A 16,466-nucleotide genomic window follows, 5' to 3' on the forward strand; every position below is an offset into this window, starting at 1 on the left:
GTGCCAGGAAGCCCGAGGGTTCTCCCCGGCACCACCCCGTTGAATCCACATGTCTCTTGGCATCATGGTTCTCCCGATTAGCAAATTACTCAGCTAGGGGTGTCCCATTCCACCCATGTGGTCGCACTTGAGACTTATGTTCGGATGAAATTCCAAGGGAAACGGTCCTTAAGTGCAAGAGCGGGAAACCGTACTCCCGGTAGGTCCCCCGGTCTGTGGTATTGGAAATTCATTTAGTTTGCAAACACCAACCCTGGTGTCGGGTTTTCCAAGTTTTTTTGTAAAACCCCAAGTTTTACCCATCATTGGATATTTTAAAATTGAGGGGAGGTGTTCCGATGCGCATGCCCGAAGGCCCGTGCATCAAAGCACAACAGTTGACAAAGGAGGTTTAAGTGTTCAATAATTCAAGGAGGGTAATTGCAGCAATTAGGATTGGGGCCGGTAGGCTATCTCGCAAGCCGCGGCCGAAATACTCGTGTTAATCCTATTCATGCAATATTTGCGGAAAAGAAATACTTAGATTTAAATTATAGGTGCAAGATGATCAAAGGTCACTTGCCTTGCTCAAGGCCTTCATTGAGCTTCACGAATCTTCAAGAAAACCCGCGATCGACGAAAATCCGGTAATCGCAACTATACGCAAACAATCGAAAACCTAAAAAAAAAACCAAAAGAAAGATCCTATTTAGACTGGTTAATAGTGCCATTAAATAGATCTCAATTTTATGGAATTACTAGAAGCGGAACGGAGTCAATCGGATGAGCAGCTGAGAAGATATTGAATTTTGGAAGTTTAATTGGAATTTCTGGGCGAAGGAAGATATTTGTGGAACAAGGGGAAATTGATTTATGAAATTTATAGAAATAATATTCTCAAGAATATTATTGACCGTCACTGACGTGCGGGACCAAAGGAAATGATTTATAAGGAAATGATTCATGGAATTTTGGAATAAGGAATTGATTTATGGAACAAGGGAAAAAGGATTTATTGCATTTACTGGATTAAGGAAATGATTTATTGAATTCATGGAAAAGAATATTCCCAAGAATATTCTTTAATTACTCATTGACACGTGGGACCAACAGGGGGAAAGATGGACTTTTGTGTAGGGGAGCTGATTTGATGGAGGGAAGAAATATGGACTTTAGCTCATGAGGGATGGGCACTGGGCTTAGAGGGAGGGACTGAAAGTGGACTTTAGAGGTCGGACCGAGGGAGAGGGGGCACGGCCCGGGTGTGGAAGGAATGGCCCACGGCCGGGCGGGCGAGGCCGAGCCGGGCCAGGCATGCGCGCGGGCGGGCGCTGACCGGTCACCGCTTGACCCGGTCAAGCGGGACCGGCGGGCTGAGGTGGCATCCACATGGATGCCACGGTGGCAAGGCGAGAGGGGAGGAGGAGGCGCGCCCGGAGATCGGACGGCACACGGCAGCCGATGGGTTCCGGCGAGCAGCGGCGAGCCGGAGGGGGATGCGGGCACCGGTAGATATAGGAGGAGATGGGGAACTCATTCCACGGCTCGGATCGAAGAGAGGAGGCGCGACGGCGATCGGTGGCGGCGGCGAAGCTCGTCGGATCGGGGATGTGGTCGCGCGAGGGAAGGGACAAGGGGGCGCGAACTCGGGCCTAGCCGAACCGGTACGCGACTGCGATGCGCACGCGGTGACGCGGGACCCGATGGTCACCGGCGACGCGGGACCCGATGGTCACCGGCGACGCACGCGCGGCGGCGTTATGCGGCGGCGGAAGCGGCGACACAGCGCGGAGACAAAGGAGAAGGCCGGCGGCCTTGGGGCAGCCAGGGGGAGGTCAAGGGGATCCCCGGGAGCATGGCGGCGAGAGGAATCGGCGCGAGAGGAGCCGACAACTGTGGATTGCGGCGGCGGCAATCACCGGCGAGCAAAAGGGGAAACACGAGGAGACGACGAGGGTTCGATTCAAGGGGGGTGGGAGCATCTCCGGGGTTCAAGGAATCCGTTTCCGGTGTCAGATGGGGCAGAGCGGCGCCGTGGTGGCGCGGCGACGGGAGGCGGCCTCAGGGAGCGGTCGGCAATGGCGGCGAGGCCATGCCGGGCGGCGGCGGGGATTGGGGTGGCATCCATGCGTGTTCGGGAGGCTAGCCAAGCTACCACGCGAGCTAGAGAGGGAGAGGGCGAGCGAGAAGGGAGAACGGAGGGTGGCACTACCGAGCCGGGACGGGCGCAGTGACGAGCGGCCGACGGCGCGGGAGCGAGCTCTCCGGCCTCGGGCTGAGGAAGGGGAAGAAGGAGGGTGCCCGGAGTCCCGCGTCCGCGCGCACACACTGGCTCCCCCGGAGCTCGGCGACGGACGGCGACGGCAAGAACAACGGAATGGTGGCAATGACGCTGCGACGGTGGAGAGGCAAGAACAGAGAGGTTGGGATGGGGAGGGGGCTCGGCATTGGGTTTTATAGGTGGCGAGGATGGAGCTTCGAGGGGAAGGAAGGAGGGCTCACGGGCGTGGTCAAAGGGCGTGGGCGACGAGCTGGCTCGGCGTCAGCTGCTCCTCTGCCATGGCGCTGGAAACGAGCGAGGAGAGCTGGCGTCGGCCCGAGAGGGGAAAGGGGAAAACGGAGGGGGAGAAAGGGGGCTCGCGCCTTGCCGATTTCGGGAGAGAGAGGGATGGGAGCGAGAGGCGCTGCCTCTCGGTTTTGGACGGACGCTGGTGGAGCGGCTTGGGCACGCGCTGCAGAGCTCGCGGCAGGCAGCGGGGCCGAGCGGCAGCGCGGCGCAGGCGCTGACGGCGGTGGCGACCGGGCGGTCGGCCACGACCGGCGCATGCGCGGGAACCAAAGGCGGTGGGGGGTTCAAATGGCGGCGGCGGGAATCGGCGCCAGGGAGAGAGGAAGCAGAGAGAGCAAGAGAGAGAGAGAGGGTGGCGCTCTCTCTCGGCTCGGGCACGACGCACGTGCGGAGGGGAGGGGAAACGGGCTGAGAGGAGGGATGGGCCGAGGGAGAGGAATTTGGCCCACAAAACAGAGGGATGCAAATAGACTTTTGCAGAGGAATTGAATTGGAGAGAATTGGAGTTTGGAAATGGAATTTGGATATCTTTGGAGTCGGGCGAATATTTAGCAAGGTTTTGAGATTTGGAATTTGAATTTCGAATTTGATTACTTGGACTCAGGGAAACAGGGAGGGGTCAAGGAATGGATTCAAGGTGGACTCGGATATTTGTGGAATCGAGACAAATATTTTGGCGATGATTCAAAGGAGGCTATTGACCTTTGGAAAAATTGAATCGGAATTGGAATCTTGAGGTGGAGGATTTTGATGGCGATGAAAGGGAACAACAATGGAGATTTGAATTGAGATCTTGGCACAACTTAGACTCTCACACAAAGAACGAAATTTTCACATATAGGATTTTGCCGAATTAGTTTTTAACGCCTCGCGAAAAGCGGAGCGTTACACGATTCTAGGACTCTGAAGCCGATACTGAGTCTAGGCTGATGATAACTCGAGGCTTACCAAATTTTGGCGTTAACACGCGGCCGAACGAACTGGGTTGGTGCTTGGTGGGGCTAGCTTGGGTTCATTAGGTGAGACGTCGTTGCCGAAGCAACAAGCAAGCGCAATGGTAGGGGTCGGCATTGACTCGGCCGCGACGAAGCACCCATTCTTGATGAACCCACACAGCAGCAGCAATGTCGACGTTGCCGCCGTGTAGTTAGCTATCCACCAGCACGGCAGCACCACGAAGCATTTCATGCATTCGACGGTGCCAATGCAGCGTTCAGCAACTTGAGTGGAGGAAGGCTAGGGGCTCTGCCTCTCGCGCTTGCCGTTGCTGCAGCAGCTGGAAATGGTGAAGCAGGCGGAGGAGCTACGGGTCCGATACGACGTGCTCTACTTCAACTAGCAACAGCAGCAGACATCGGTGGCAGTGTCGGTGCAGCAGCTCTCAATAGCATTGCACATCCAGGAGATCGTCGGTCGGTTGATCGCGGGGAGGAGCTCTTCGGTCGCGGGCTCGCGGAGTCGGAACTCCCACTGGCCGCCACCACCTGGCATGCGAGGAGTGAGAATAGGAAAAGAGGGATGTGAGCAAAAAGAAAAAGAAAAGATATTAGTACTGACATGTGGGTCCCATGAGTGTCACATAGGATAAAACCGATATCCAAAATCCCAAGGGACTCGATTAGCTCCGATTTTCGAAGATGGAGGCCTTATATCAAGTATTGTGAACCGTTGAGGGACGTGAATCTATCAGGGGCAAGAATTGAGGAAGGTAAAATAGACTTGTTCCTTTTGTTTGGGACATAGGTCATTGTTAACAATGGAATTTGGCATCATATTTGGAGAAGGAAAAGGAAGATCGAAGCGGATTTGGTGTTGAATCGAACTGAGCTTGGAGTTGGATTGCGCATCGGCTGGATATCGTATCGGCTGAAAATAGGGTATAGAGTTGATCGAGGTTGAAGAAGCCGATGGTCGATACAAGCCGATATGACATGACTTGGGCTCGATATGGGTCTAGATTGGGATAACCGTCTGTCACACCCCAATCTGATACCGCCGTACAACGGCACCTGACAGGAGCGTGTCGTAGGGAAAACGGCGTGAACCGCTTCCTACGAAACCGCGATCTCGGTACCAGTCCCAGGACATAGTGCTGGTACCCACGGTGACAAATATGAATCATAGCAATCCTTAATATAAATAGAGGACTTATTTACCTTAACTTAGGTTGCAGCTCAGACAGCCCGAGAATACAACCGACGACACGGACGAGGAAACACCAACAACAGCAGCAGCAGCGGAACCAACGGACTAACACCCAACACCACAGGCGACGGCTGGGAACCAGGACGAAACCCTAATCTTCACTTCACTTTATCTTCTCTTCAGGGCGGAGGAACTATATATATATTTATAGAGCAAGGGTGAGTACTTTCGTACTCAGCAAGTCACGGGAACTTAGGTGTTTAATGCAAGCTTGGAAGAGAGGCAAGGTTGTTTTGCAAATCTTTTGTTTGAAATCATTTTGAAATCACTAAGTGATTTATTTCTTTCTAAGTTTGGGCCGAAAAGAGACTTGCGTCTCGATTCGACTTTAAGAGATGCTTTTCAACAACTCAATTGGTAATGTACCGACCTCCCGGGTCAGATCATTACTTCTCGGCTCCCAGAGCCATTCCACTTGATTAATCGGCTCCCAGAGCTTTTTTTCATTTTCTCGGACTCCCAGAGTCCAGCTGCCCAGCAGCACAACAATCCGCTTCCACTCGGGAAGCCTAGTCTATGATGCCCGCAGACATCCCGAATCACACAGATTCGTTTCTGACCACTCAGGTCGTCCATCTGCCACATAGGCTGATTCTGGTTACGATTCCCACACCACAACAACTTTTCACAAAGCACAGGCAAATAAATCTACGCAACGGGAACCACCTCACATCCGCCCATGACCGTGGGCACGGCTGTTCGAACAGTTAGTTAACCTCTGCAGAGGGGTACACTTTACCCACAAGATACGAACTTATTCCGAACACCCGTCGGTATCGGAGGTTCGCAACAAAGCCTTTCCCAAGCCGACCCAGGGTTACCTCATGCCACATAGAAGGATCAAATCCTCACATAGGCCATTTTAGGCGTGCACAAATCAAACTCCAACCACCTTTGATCGGTAAGTGAGCAAGCTTCTCGTCCTTGCCTTACCCGGAACCCGGTTTGTCCGACCCCGCCCCGGCGTTCCCAACTATTGGCATGCGAGGTTTCCCTGAACCGACTAGTTACTTAGCCAGGGTGTCCCATTCCACCTTGTGGTTGCACTTGATTATGTTCGATGAGTTTCCCACAGGAATCGGTCCTTATATGCGAATACGGGACAGTGCCACATAGGCACAACCCCCGCATCGCGAGTTTTCACAATTCATTTTATTTTCAAACACACCGACACCACATGTCGGGTTTTGAAGGCTTCACAAACCCATTTCCCAAGTTTTCGACAAGCAACGGTGTATGTGGGATATTTGGTATACGCGCTCAGAGAGCACGGATACCGAAGTACCACAAGGGTGGAGCGACAAGGATTCAGGGTAGTACGACCTACAGAAATTAGTGCGACTACTGGGTAGGTCCGTCGGTTTGGCACGCAAACCGAGGCCAAGCAAGTTAAGTGTGTGAATCTAATAATGCAAGTTGCAAACAAAATAATAATGACTTTTCAATTATAGGAGCAATTGATCAAAGGGTGACTTGCCTTGCTCAAGGTCTTCACGAAGCTTCACGAATCTTCGAGAAAACCCGCGATCGACGAAAATCCGATAACCGCAACTATACGCAAACAATCGAAAACCTAAACAAAAGACCAAAAGAAAGATCCTATTTAGACTAATTAGTAGTGCCATTAAATAGATCTCAATTTTACGGAATTATTGGAAGTGGAACGGAGTCAATCGGAAGAGCGGTTGGGAAGATATGAATTTTGGAAGTTTAATTTGGATTTTCTGGTCAAGGAAAAGGATTTATTAAATCCTTTGGAAAAAGGAAATGGACGAGGGATGTGAATCAGACTTTTCTCGGGTGGCATTGGCGCGGCCCGAGGGACTTGCGCAGCTCGGGCGAGCCTAATGGGCCGGCACGGCCTGCGAGGAGGGCGGCCCAATGGGGCGCGGGGGAGAGAGGGACGGCCCGGTGGACCGATTCCACCGCGCGGGGTCCCGGGTGGGGCCCGCTTGTCGGCGGCAAGGTTCACGGTGGGGAGAGCGCACGCGGGTACGGTGCTAGGGTTTGGTGGGTGCGGTGTGCGGGCGGTGCGCCGGGTGGATCGGATGGCAGCGGGCCCACATGCAGCCGGTTGGCGCACCGTGGACCGTGCGCGCGAAGGTGGGGAAGGGAAGAGGCGGCTGACCCGGTCGCAGCCGACGTGGCTCCGACGTGGCTGCCACGCGGGCCAACGGGAGGAGGAAGAAGGGGAGGCCGGGAATGAACGGCGGACGGCGGCCGAGTTCACCGGAGCAAGGCACGGCCTCAGTGGAAAAAGGGAGCACACCGGGGAGGAGGGAAGGGACGAGACGAAGCGAGCCGACGGCTCGGATTCGCCGGAGGATGGCCGGAATCCGGCGGATTGTGGCGGCGGCAATCGCCGGCGAGCAAAGAGGGAAATCACGACGAGACGATGAGGGTTCGATTCAAAGGGGGTGGAGCATCTCCGGGGTTCAAGGAATCCGTTTCCGGTGTCGGATGGGGCGGAAAATCACTGAGGAGGGCTGGCGACGAGCAGCGGCCTTCGGGAGCGGACGGCAATGGCGGCGAGGCTGTGCCGGGCGGCGACGGCGCTAGGGAATGGTTTGGGGAGACCCTAGGGAGCTCAAGGACGGTGGTGGTGCGAGGTATTGGCGAGAGGGCCCACGGCGGCTCGCGGGCGGGCGCGGCGGCGGCGAAGCAGAGCAACGGCGGGGCGGCATGTTTAAGGGGACGAGCGAGCAACCGAATGGCTCGGGGCTTATCCAAGATGATGCAGATGGCGAGAATTTGGGCGAGGAGCTCACCGGCGTGCGGGAACGGTATCGGCGGCGATTTGGGGATGGAAAGGGGTGGAAGGCCGATGGCGGCACGCGACCGAGCGGCGGCGCACGGCGGATGACGCCGAGGCGGCGCGGCGTCGAGGCGAGTGCGCCGGGGGAGAAGAGAGGGAGAGGTGGCGCCCGGAGCTCCTCGTCACGCGTTCACGCTCGCACCGGCTCCCTCGGTGCTCGGCGACAGACGGCGACGGCAAGGACAGCGGGAAGGCAACAATGGCGCGGTGAAGGCGAGGGAAAAACGAGAGGGATATGGGGAGGAGGCTCGGGCTTTATAGGCGCGGGGAATGTCGGTTTGGGGAGGGAGGAAACCGACCTCGTGGGCGGTCAAGGATGCAAGGGCGGCGAGCTGGCGGTCGTTGACGCGTGCAGCCAAGGCGGCGGCAGGTGATGACGCCGGCGGTGTCGGGCAAAAGGAAAAAGAAGGGGGAAAGGGGCTTGTTCCCTTGCCAAAACGAGAAAAAGGAGGAGGGTGAGTGAGGAGGAGGAGGAGAGGGAGAGCAGCTGCTTCTCCCACTCTTGGACGGGTGCGGCGTGGAGTGGCGGGGGCCATGGATGACGTTGACGATGACGGCGGCGGTCGGTTTGGCATGGAGCGGGGGCAAGGCGGCAGCGCGTGGCGTCGGCGGCGCAAGGGCTGATGGCGGCGGCGACCGGCCGGTCGGCCACCTCGCGAGCGCGCGCGGGAATGGGCGAAGGCGGTGGAGGTTTTGGGCGGCGACGGCGGGAAGCGGTGTCGGCGCGAGAGAGAGAAAGAGAGAGAGAGAGAGAGAAACAGCGAGAGCGAGAGAGACAGAGAGAGCGAGCGACGGCTCTCTCTCTCTCGGCTCACATGCGTGCAACGCACGTGCGAGGGGGGGGGAAGATGATGGGCTGGGAGGGGAGATGGGCCGGGGGAGGAGAATCGGCCCATCCAAAATCACAGGGAGGTAAGGTAGACTTTTACAGAGAAAACTGATTTGGATAGAATTGGAGAGATTTAGGGTTTGGATTCGAGTTCAAATTTGATACTCGAACTCGAGGGTTTAGGGATGTATCAAGGGGAATTCAAGGAGAAGTCATGGGAAAGATTCAAAAGGAAAACTTGGGTATTTGTTCTCGGGAACATAGGGTGGAGTCAAGGAAAGGAAACAAAACGGGGGTTTGGACATTTTGGGATTTGGAAATGTATTTGGCGAGGATTCAAAGGAAGGGATTGACTTTCGAATTTAGATTTCGGAGACTTGAATTGGGAGAGGAGATTTGAGGCGGAGGATTTTGATTTCGATGAGAGGGAACAACGGGATTTGAATTGAGATCCTTGGCACAACTTAGACTCTCACACAAAGAACGAAAATTTTCGCAATTAGGATTTTGCCGAATTAGTTTTTAACGCCTCACGAAAAGCGGAGCGTTACAGATCCACCCCCCTTACAAGAATCTCGACCCCGAGATTCGAAGGTGGACCACACACACGAAACCAAAAAGGGATCTTCAGACTTCTTCACAGCTTCAGACTCTGCTAGTCGTTCTTCAACTTTTTGTTGCGTGCTTGCCGCAAAACGGTCTGGTATTCTGACTCACTTAGCATTCTTCATCTTACTGTGGCTCTGCTCTTGCCTGTGGAACCTGTTCTTCTCCTGCTCCTTCAACTTGCTCGAGATTCACAACTTTTCCATTTGTTTCTACTTGCACATGGTTCAGATGACTTTGTCCAATAGGCGGTGACGTCAGTGAGATAGATCCACTGTTCGGTGCCTTCAAACTTTTTGGTCTAGATACGTTGGGAAGGCCTGTCGTTGGTTGAACTCGCTTTGACTTGACTTTCTGAGGGCAATACCACGAATAGTGTCCCATCTCATGGCAGATGAAACATTCGACTCCTGCCTTATAACCACGTCTTTTTGAAGGTGTAGGGCATGGTACGGAGTTGCTTCCTTCATGGCTATTACTGTTGATCATTGTGGCTTGCTGACCAGGTTCTGACATAGTCGAACGAGACGTAGAACCGGAACCATTTGAATGCTGAGATGCTTTCTGATAGTATTGTGCTGGCGAGTTTGTTTTTCGACACAAATCTTCTTTTGCTTGAATCTCTAGGGACATTACTTTGCGTCTCTTGTATTCTTGCATCTCTTTTTCTGCATCTTCTAGTAACAAGGACTTATCGACCATTTGCTGAAACGTCGGAAAGTCGTGAGCCAAAAGTTTCACTCGCAGTTTCGCGTCCATTCCTTTTAAAAATTTTCTGATCTTCTTTTTATCAGTGTCTACATCTTCTGGGGCATATCGGGCCAATCTATTGAAGCGACTCAAATACTCGTTGATGCAAGAGGATCCTTGCTTGATATTTGCAAATTCTTCCTTCTTCAAATCAATTATGCTTTCAGGGATGTGTGCTGAGCGAAAGGCTCCTGCAAACTCTGTCCAGACGATGGTACTAGCATCTGTATGGGTAGCACAGTAGTTATCCCACCAATCTGCGGCAGGTCCTCTTAACTGATGTGCGGCGTAAAGGGTTTTCTCTTGCGGAGTACACTGTACCAGATTTAATTTCCTTTCCATATCTTTAATCCAATCATCAGCTTCAATAGGCTCATTTGTTTGGGAGAACTCCGGTGGACGAGACCCCAAGAAATCATTCAGTTTTGATTTGCCATCATCTTGAACCATATGGGGTTGACGCTCTTGTGTGTGTTGTTGTTGCATAGCAATTATATTCTGAACCATTCCTTGTATTATATGCGTTTGCATGGCCAGGATTTGGTGAAGGTCCACGGGTGGGGGTTGATTACCTCTTGCGACATCATTAACTGATCCGGAAGCAACCGTATGATCACTCTCGGCTTCTTGCTCATCTGTCCGGTTAACTGGTTGATCGGGGATTTCTGACTGAACTAGCTCTTCCTCAAAACCAAAGCGGTTAGGGGCACGGATCTGACGGGTGGAGCGACGTGCCATCTGCTTCTGAGGGACTGAGATCTGACTAACGCAGAAATGAGATAAGAAAAGGAGGAAAACAAAAACACTACATCAAAACGGTTTTCGAAATCACAGAAGACATAGGTGGTGTGTTCCAGCCGGTAACCCAACTGGTCTAACACCTGAACACGGACTACCAAACAAAACTCACACACGCACTTAGTTCACCACAACTCCTACCGAGCGGGTGACGGCACTAAGGTTAGCCTACCAACAAGGGCTTAACTAAGACTCCTAGAGGCTTGAGCACACCTTTCTTCAACTGGGCGTGAAGACAGGTTTACTCTAGGATAAAAGTCAAAACGAACGACTAGCTCCTACTTTTGGACACCAAAGATCTTTCGCAAAACTAGAGCAAAAGGGGACAACGACACCTTAGCTTTCACAAATAGTTTTTGTATTCAAATAATGCCATCCTATTCAGGGGTTTCGATCCTAGGGCCAACTAATGCTCTGATACCATCTCTTGTCACACCCCAATCTGATACCGCCGTACAACGGCACCTGACAGGAGCGTGTCGTAGGGAAAACGGCGTGAACCGCTTCCTACGAAACCGCGATCTCGGTACCAGTCCCAGGACATAGTGCTGGTACCCACGGTGACAAATATGAATCATAGCAATCCTTAATATAAATAGAGGACTTATTTACCTTAACTTAGGTTGCAGCTCAGACAGCCCGAGAATACAACCGACGACACGGACGAGGAAACACCAACAACAGCAGCAGCAGCGGAACCAACGGACTAACACCCAACACCACAGGCGACGGCTGGGAACCAGGACGAAACCCTAATCTTCACTTCACTTTATCTTCTCTTCAGGGCGGAGGAACTATATATATATTTATAGAGCAAGGGTGAGTACTTTCGTACTCAGCAAGTCACGGGAACTTAGGTGTTTAATGCAAGCTTGGAAGAGAGGCAAGGTTGTTTTGCAAATCTTTTGTTTGAAATCATTTTGAAATCACTAAGTGATTTATTTCTTTCTAAGTTTGGGCCGAAAAGAGACTTGCGTCTCGATTCGACTTTAAGAGATGCTTTTCAACAACTCAATTGGTAATGTACCGACCTCCCGGGTCAGATCATTACTTCTCGGCTCCCAGAGCCATTCCACTTGATTAATCGGCTCCCAGAGCTTTTTTTCATTTTCTCGGACTCCCAGAGTCCAGCTGCCCAGCAGCACAACAATCCGCTTCCACTCGGGAAGCCTAGTCTATGATGCCCGCAGACATCCCGAATCACACAGATTCGTTTCTGACCACTCAGGTCGTCCATCTGCCACATAGGCTGATTCTGGTTACGATTCCCACACCACAACAACTTTTCACAAAGCACAGGCAAATAAATCTACGCAACGGGAACCACCTCACATCCGCCCATGACCGTGGGCACGGCTGTTCGAACAGTTAGTTAACCTCTGCAGAGGGGTACACTTTACCCACAAGATACGAACTTATTCCGAACACCCGTCGGTATCGGAGGTTCGCAACAAAGCCTTTCCCAAGCCGACCCAGGGTTACCTCATGCCACATAGAAGGATCAAATCCTCACATAGGCCATTTTAGGCGTGCACAAATCAAACTCCAACCACCTTTGATCGGTAAGTGAGCAAGCTTCTCGTCCTTGCCTTACCCGGAACCCGGTTTGTCCGACCCCGCCCCGGCGTTCCCAACTATTGGCATGCGAGGTTTCCCTGAACCGACTAGTTACTTAGCCAGGGTGTCCCATTCCACCTTGTGGTTGCACTTGATTATGTTCGATGAGTTTCCCACAGGAATCGGTCCTTATATGCGAATACGGGACAGTGCCACATAGGCACAACCCCCGCATCGCGAGTTTTCACAATTCATTTTATTTTCAAACACACCGACACCACATGTCGGGTTTTGAAGGCTTCACAAACCCATTTCCCAAGTTTTCGACAAGCAACGGTGTATGTGGGATATTTGGTATACGCGCTCAGAGAGCACGGATACCGAAGTACCACAAGGGTGGAGCGACAAGGATTCAGGGTAGTACGACCTACAGAAATTAGTGCGACTACTGGGTAGGTCCGTCGGTTTGGCACGCAAACCGAGGCCAAGCAAGTTAAGTGTGTGAATCTAATAATGCAAGTTGCAAACAAAATAATAATGACTTTTCAATTATAGGAGCAATTGATCAAAGGGTGACTTGCCTTGCTCAAGGTCTTCACGAAGCTTCACGAATCTTCGAGAAAACCCGCGATCGACGAAAATCCGATAACCGCAACTATACGCAAACAATCGAAAACCTAAACAAAAGACCAAAAGAAAGATCCTATTTAGACTAATTAGTAGTGCCATTAAATAGATCTCAATTTTACGGAATTATTGGAAGTGGAACGGAGTCAATCGGAAGAGCGGTTGGGAAGATATGAATTTTGGAAGTTTAATTTGGATTTTCTGGTCAAGGAAAAGGATTTATTAAATCCTTTGGAAAAAGGAAATGGACGAGGGATGTGAATCAGACTTTTCTCGGGTGGCATTGGCGCGGCCCGAGGGACTTGCGCAGCTCGGGCGAGCCTAATGGGCCGGCACGGCCTGCGAGGAGGGCGGCCCAATGGGGCGCGGGGGAGAGAGGGACGGCCCGGTGGACCGATTCCACCGCGCGGGGTCCCGGGTGGGGCCCGCTTGTCGGCGGCAAGGTTCACGGTGGGGAGAGCGCACGCGGGTACGGTGCTAGGGTTTGGTGGGTGCGGTGTGCGGGCGGTGCGCCGGGTGGATCGGATGGCAGCGGGCCCACATGCAGCCGGTTGGCGCACCGTGGACCGTGCGCGCGAAGGTGGGGAAGGGAAGAGGCGGCTGACCCGGTCGCAGCCGACGTGGCTCCGACGTGGCTGCCACGCGGGCCAACGGGAGGAGGAAGAAGGGGAGGCCGGGAATGAACGGCGGACGGCGGCCGAGTTCACCGGAGCAAGGCACGGCCTCAGTGGAAAAAGGGAGCACACCGGGGAGGAGGGAAGGGACGAGACGAAGCGAGCCGACGGCTCGGATTCGCCGGAGGATGGCCGGAATCCGGCGGATTGTGGCGGCGGCAATCGCCGGCGAGCAAAGAGGGAAATCACGACGAGACGATGAGGGTTCGATTCAAAGGGGGTGGAGCATCTCCGGGGTTCAAGGAATCCGTTTCCGGTGTCGGATGGGGCGGAAAATCACTGAGGAGGGCTGGCGACGAGCAGCGGCCTTCGGGAGCGGACGGCAATGGCGGCGAGGCTGTGCCGGGCGGCGACGGCGCTAGGGAATGGTTTGGGGAGACCCTAGGGAGCTCAAGGACGGTGGTGGTGCGAGGTATTGGCGAGAGGGCCCACGGCGGCTCGCGGGCGGGCGCGGCGGCGGCGAAGCAGAGCAACGGCGGGGCGGCATGTTTAAGGGGACGAGCGAGCAACCGAATGGCTCGGGGCTTATCCAAGATGATGCAGATGGCGAGAATTTGGGCGAGGAGCTCACCGGCGTGCGGGAACGGTATCGGCGGCGATTTGGGGATGGAAAGGGGTGGAAGGCCGATGGCGGCACGCGACCGAGCGGCGGCGCACGGCGGATGACGCCGAGGCGGCGCGGCGTCGAGGCGAGTGCGCCGGGGGAGAAGAGAGGGAGAGGTGGCGCCCGGAGCTCCTCGTCACGCGTTCACGCTCGCACCGGCTCCCTCGGTGCTCGGCGACAGACGGCGACGGCAAGGACAGCGGGAAGGCAACAATGGCGCGGTGAAGGCGAGGGAAAAACGAGAGGGATATGGGGAGGAGGCTCGGGCTTTATAGGCGCGGGGAATGTCGGTTTGGGGAGGGAGGAAACCGACCTCGTGGGCGGTCAAGGATGCAAGGGCGGCGAGCTGGCGGTCGTCGACGCGTGCAGCCAAGGCGGCGGCAGGTGATGACGCCGGCGGTGTCGGGCAAAAGGAAAAAGAAGGGGGAAAGGGGCTTGTTCCCTTGCCAAAACGAGAAAAAGGAGGAGGGTGAGTGAGGAGGAGGAGGAGAGGGAGAGCAGCTGCTTCTCCCACTCTTGGACGGGTGCGGCGTGGAGTGGCGGGGGCCATGGATGACGTTGACGATGACGGCGGCGGTCGGTTTGGCATGGAGCGGGGGCAAGGCGGCAGCGCGTGGCGTCGGCGGCGCAAGGGCTGATGGCGGCGGCGACCGGCCGGTCGGCCACCTCGCGAGCGCGCGCGGGAATGGGCGAAGGCGGTGGAGGTTTTGGGCGGCGACGGCGGGAAGCGGTGTCGGCGCGAGAGAGAGAAAGAGAGAGAGAGAGAGAGAAACAGCGAGAGCGAGAGAGACAGAGAGAGCGAGCGACGGCTCTCTCTCTCTCGGCTCACATGCGTGCAACGCACGTGCGAGGGGGGGGGGGAAGATGATGGGCTGGGAGGGGAGATGGGCCGGGGGAGGAGAATCGGCCCATCCAAAATCACAGGGAGGTAAGGTAGACTTTTACAGAGAAAACTGATTTGGATAGAATTGGAGAGATTTAGGGTTTGGATTCGAGTTCAAATTTGATACTCGAACTCGAGGGTTTAGGGATGTATCAAGGGGAATTCAAGGAGAAGTCATGGGAAAGATTCAAAAGGAAAACTTGGGTATTTGTTCTCGGGAACATAGGGTGGAGTCAAGGAAAGGAAACAAAACGGGGGTTTGGACATTTTGGGATTTGGAAATGTATTTGGCGAGGATTCAAAGGAAGGGATTGACTTTCGAATTTAGATTTCGGAGACTTGAATTGGGAGAGGAGATTTGAGGCGGAGGATTTTGATTTCGATGAGAGGGAACAACGGGATTTGAATTGAGATCCTTGGCACAACTTAGACTCTCACACAAAGAACGAAAATTTTCGCAATTAGGATTTTGCCGAATTAGTTTTTAACGCCTCACGAAAAGCGGAGCGTTACACCGTCATTGCCAAATAGAGATAGAGCTCGATTAAGGCAACTGTATCTAATAATTAGGGTATTGAGTCGGTTTGTTAGAGATTTGGTAAGAGATCGCCGTATATGGTCTTGTTTGTTTCTTAACTTTAGAAATGTTTGAGTCGTGTCCATAATGGACTAAGTTTGTACTCGAGGTATAAATATGAGCCCCATAGCATTGTAATACGGAAGCCAATCCAATACAACTTTGGCGCATCGCCACTGTTTTACTTTTCTCGTTTTCCAGCGAGTTCTTCGCAAGAGGTAACTCGTCTCAATGGCCCGCGCTGACGTGTTAGGCTCGACATCGCGAGTCATTGCTGTCATATGTCTTTAATCTATTCTTAGCTTCTCAATTTAGCTCTATCGGCTGTTGCTCACTTCAGGGTTTGTGTTGGTTTTAGTTAAATTGTCTTGCTAGATTAGATTAGCTAAGGCACCTACCATCCTGAAAAGTGTCTAATTTCTTGATTGTCTACACTGTATGTTTCTTTTCATACTTTAAGATGCATCATCCCTTGCATGCTTAGAACCATGCAAACTAGCCTACAATTAGGCATAATAAGGATAGTATCGGGTTTCAGCCGATCTTACCTAATATGCATGTTTCACCCCCCTGTTTCATGTATATTCGCCACTTATATAGATAGATCGTTTTATATAAGCATATCAAGTTTTAGTCAGTATCGGCTAGATTCCTACACCTTCATGCTTGATTTATATTTGATATGTTTATATGGACCAATCTGTTTATATAAGTTTGTACTAGAGTATTAGCTAGTACGTTATTTTTCTTGGTCTAAATATTGTCACATCGGCTACTTTCATAATACTGTCTTAAATCAATCTATTGAATTCCATAGATTGTATTACAGTCGATTGGGCGTGTTTAGGGTTTATTATTATTTCATATATCCAGATTATAGCCGATTTGGTCTAATTCTATCGGCTGAGACCATCAACGATATGCTATCATCCTATCGGCCGATCAACTATCGGTCGATTGATTATGCTTTTATTCTTTTTTGCTGATTGCAGG

Source organism: Oryza sativa, chromosome 2 (genome assembly GCF_034140825.1).
Source record: "Oryza sativa Japonica Group chromosome 2, ASM3414082v1".
NCBI lineage: Eukaryota > Viridiplantae > Streptophyta > Magnoliopsida > Poales > Poaceae > Oryza > Oryza sativa.